We start from the raw sequence: 4,665 nt of genomic DNA, 5'->3' as shown, positions 1-4,665 counted from the left end.
TGCAGAAGCAAGAGATATCATGGATGGTAACATCCTTACCCAACTGAGCTCATTTACTCCTTCCCCCGCAGACATGAACTCCACCAATTATCCCGCCCTTGGACTTCTGTCAAACCTACCGACTTCTGAGCAAATGTCCCCCGAAAACATTCAGGCCCCACTCCCCTCATCTTCTCCCCTTAATAAGCCCTTTTCCAATGCTACAAACCGTCGCTCACGAAAATCCCTTAAACTCTGAACAGCTCCTGTTGATTCTCCTACCTCCCAAAATCTTTTCTACCCTAACTTTAGCTTCAATCAATCCAATAATAGACAACAACTCAACTCCTCTCAACCCATCACCAGACGTCCTCCAATCCCCCATAACATTCCGCACAAGGACCTCCTTGTCTCTCCCAATGGTGCTTCCTACACTAATCTCAATAATCTCATGAATAAACAGAGTTCTTCTGATGTACCCTCAATGGCTTCCTCGTCTCAACCAAAGACTCAAATCCCCCAACATCCTGTCCCTCAGCAACTCCCTAACTTTAACCTAAACAACATCAATAACATTATACTGAATCTAACCAATGTTATCAACCTCATAATAAACAATCTCACCCCTATTCTTAAATCCTTAGGATTGCTTAATCAACTTTCTCAACTCAACAATCTAGTTGATCTTCTTCCATCTCCCATTCCACCCTCTTCTATCCCCCCGAGGTACTCACCGTACCCTCCCAAACCACCTTTCAATCTCCCATCCCTCAATCTCCCCAATCCAATATATAATGGATCCCCTGAGTGGGCCTCCTCTTCGCATTCTACAATGGAATGCACAGAGCTTAAGGCCAAAAACAGGTGACCTACGCAACATCATCAACGATTATGATGTCCTTCTTATCTCCGAGTCTTGGCTTAAACCTTATCAACCTGATTATCAAATCCCCAACTTTACTATCTTCAGGAACGATGTGGAGAATCAGCAGAGGGGGCGTTGCCATCGCCCTTAGAGATAACATTCCATACAATATCATCCCCAACTTAGATAACATTTCCCAAAATCTGTGTCTCCTGGGAGTGACTATACCATCACCAAAGGGAGATATAGCTATTCACTCCTTATATAAGAAACCAAATGTTTTTGTATCCGCTGAAGAATGGACTGACTTATTCTCCCACTCACCAGGCGTGTATATCACCGTGGTCGGTGGAGACTTTAATTCACACTCGACCATGTGGGGCTGTGGCAGAAATGGTCCCGTGGGTTTTGAGATTCTCGAAGCTCTTGCTAACTCTAACCTGCATCTTCTCAATGACGGCTCTGTCACGAGACTCAGTGGTCCTGGCGAGCTCCTTTCTGCAGTTGACCTCACTTTAACATCTTCCAACATTGCCATGCAATCTAAGTGGAAAGTACTTCCAGATCGCATGGGCAGCGATCACAATCCTATTAGCATTACCCTCAATTCACCCCCGGAAAGATGCTCCTTCTTCTCTCATAAAATCAAAACCTCAAAAATTGATTGGATGGCTTTGAACGAATACCTCCTCTCGAAATCGGAAAAAATTAAAGACTTCCCCGATGACATGGACGCCCCTCAAAAATATGAAAAAATTATCTCCACTATTATGGACGCAGTTCAAGCTTCATCACCTCCCTCGAATCCTCGCCCCTCCCAATCCTTTCCTAAAAACTCAAATAAAAACATGACACCACCAGCTCCCTGGTGGAATGAAAAATGCTCCAGAGCTGTAGCACTTCGAAGGAAAGCCACATCCACCTTCAGAAAATTCCCAGGATATCCAAACTATGTTGCCCTGAAAAAACAAGTTGCCGCGACCAAACTAATCCTTAGAAGTGAAAAACTAAACGGATGGAGACTTTTCTGTTTGTTCGGTTTTCCACCGAATTGTTTTCCGCACACATACACTCACGCACACTCGCTCCTCTCACATGCTTGCATGGCTCATCTTGCTGACCTGCGCAACCGATGGAACTGACCAGTGGCCTCTCACCTCCGACACCTGAGGTGCCACTTGATGGACAGGTCCAGCGAACGCCCCCATTTAAATTGGGGCACGTTTGGACTTTTGATTTCCGCTACCTGCCACCTCGTGGCCTGTTAATCGCTCTCATTTGCATATCGGCCTCGTACAGTGTGTATCACTTTTCAGCGAAGTCGCTACTTTGCTCAAGTTCTAAGAACTAATTGCTCTGCGCTACTTAAACTCTGTGAACTGCGTTTATTCGATAATATTGCGACCCGCGCATTTATTTCGACCATCTTAGTAATTACGTTAAAGCTAGCACGTGTAAATATTTGACTTTTTTGTGATTAAATTGACTATTGTGACCAACGTGCACGTGTAGTGATTTGTGGACCCTCTCACCCTCCCGTAAAAATCCATTCGCATCTCATTCATCACTCGCTCATTCCACAGATCTCAGACCCGGCATCGAACATTTTGGTCCTTCGAGCCGGATCTGTGGAATAGTTTTCGGTTTTTCGCGTTTTTCAAGTGATTTTCGGGAGTGTTCGTGGACAGTGTGCATTTGGACAGTGGTGCTCAGCGGCGGCTTCTCGACCTCGAGTTGGCGGGAAGCGGAGTTCGACTGCAAGCGGTGCTCAACCAGTTCCTCTCGCAACGCTTCAGAGACCTGCGCTACCGACCAGGTGGGAAATTCAAATTGATCACCGTGCTCTAAAGGGAAGTTTATTTATTTATTCTTTCTTTATTGAAATTTTGTTGGATTTCTCGTGCCTGCAATCATCTGGACCTGCGAATCGACGAATTATTCTCGGTTTTTTTGGAATTATTTTTCGAAAATTAATGATTCTTGGATGATCGTTTTTGGGAACAATTGGACCTGCGCTTCCAGTTTCCAGTTTATGTTGAGCTGCTCCTTCTAAAGGGAAAAACTTATTATAATTTTCAATCCGGACCAGCATTATCGGGTTTTTCGTTGTTCTGACCTGCTCGTCTCTTGAAAGACTGGACCTGAGTTGGGGATTTATTTCCTTTTTTCTTGGAATTTAGAAGTTTTTCTGAATTATTTCCAAAATTTCGTTATTTTTGAAATCTTCGTTTTTTGGGTCATCGGACTGGCGGTTCCAGTTCCCATTGATCTTAAGCGGTTTTTTCTGATAGGAAAATTTATTTTTTAAATCTGGACCTGCGTTATTAGGGGTTATTTTTCATTGCTCATCGTTTGTTCTTTTTGCCCGATGTACAGTTCTCTCAGTGAGCATATCGTTTCTCGACGGCATACTTGCCCTCCAGAGGACTCGCGCTAAATTCATTGAGAATTTAAGTGTGGATCTTTTGAAGAATGATCCCTCGAGGCAATGCGTCGTTGCCCTTCGTGAAAAGCGAATTCTACTCGAGAGTTATTTCAGCAAATTAGACATCACTCACGAAGAGATACTGACAAACCCTTCAGTTTTTGAGGTTAAGGACCTGCTCGAGTCCGACTACATTAAGTTCGGGGTCTTTGATCGTGCTCTGTCTCAATTTGCGTCAGCCAAAGTCCTTCTCTCTCAGCTCTTAGACAAGTGCAGTCCAGATGATTCATTGGAGACTGCGATATGTAAATTAAGGATGCACGATAGGCCTGCGGATGTACCATCATCAACTGCAAGTGCTCACTCTGAAGATATCGTTCATCTCGATCAGTCCACAGCAACTGATAATACTTTAGCGGACAGTGGTCACCCAGTAAGCTCTGCTCTCAAAGTACAGTCCACTTCTAGGACATCACAAGGGGCAAAGAAGGTGCAATACCCCTGTTCCTTCTGCCAGGGAGATCATTACATCGCCTCGTGTGATACGTTCAGGGATCTAACGTCCGTCGCTAGGAAGGAAGTCGTTGACCGTCTCTACCTTTGCTTCAACTGTTTGGGGAAGCACAGAATTAGGTTGTGCCAAACCACCCGTAGATGCAGTCACTGTCAGGAGAGGCACCATACCCTGCTGCATCTCGATCGCTCTCGTCGCCCAACTCAACGTGGCCCTGCGTCTCAGAAAGCTCCTCTCACCGATTCAGGAAGTGAGCGTCAAAAGACCTCAGCTCAATTGACCAGTGTACCTGTCGTGATTTATACTCACACAGGTGGCAGCGTTAAGGCCTCTGAATCGCCCAATGTTGAAGCCTCCGTTTCGGCAGAAGTCAAAGCCAATAAGTCGTCCAGCGTTCAGATCGCCAGCTCGTTCAGCGTTCAGACTCTTGAGCCGTCCAGCGTTCAGGCCTTGGCAGAGACCAATGTTAAGGTCTCTGCTTCGGACACTCAGACGTCAAACTCGATCAGCGTGCAGGCGTCCGTCCCAACTGAAGCTTACGCCTCTACATCGACCAGCTCTAATGCCTCTGGATCAAGCAGTGATCAGGTCTCCGACCCGACTATTGGGGAGACCGAGGACTCAATCAAGGATTGGAGCCTCATGTGAATTTGATCGTCGTCTACTAGTACATCGACCAGCTCAACGATTTGTCGTATTGCCCTGCGAATAGATGTTACCTTCACATTCAAGTGCTCTTTGTCTTCGGTTCAGTCGGTAACCGCTTGTTGATGTTGACGAGATGACCTTGGCACGTGTTGCGAAAGCACCATGAGGGTTGAGGGTCTCCGAAGCCCTTCAAGTTGGCCCGTCTGACGTCTCGTCAGGTACATCGATCTCGCT

This window comes from Diachasma alloeum, unplaced genomic scaffold (assembly GCF_001412515.2).
Source record: "Diachasma alloeum isolate Michigan unplaced genomic scaffold, Dall2.0 Dall_scaffold_00482, whole genome shotgun sequence".
Classification (NCBI taxonomy): domain Eukaryota; kingdom Metazoa; phylum Arthropoda; class Insecta; order Hymenoptera; family Braconidae; genus Diachasma; species Diachasma alloeum.
This window is presented reverse-complemented; position numbering follows the sequence as displayed.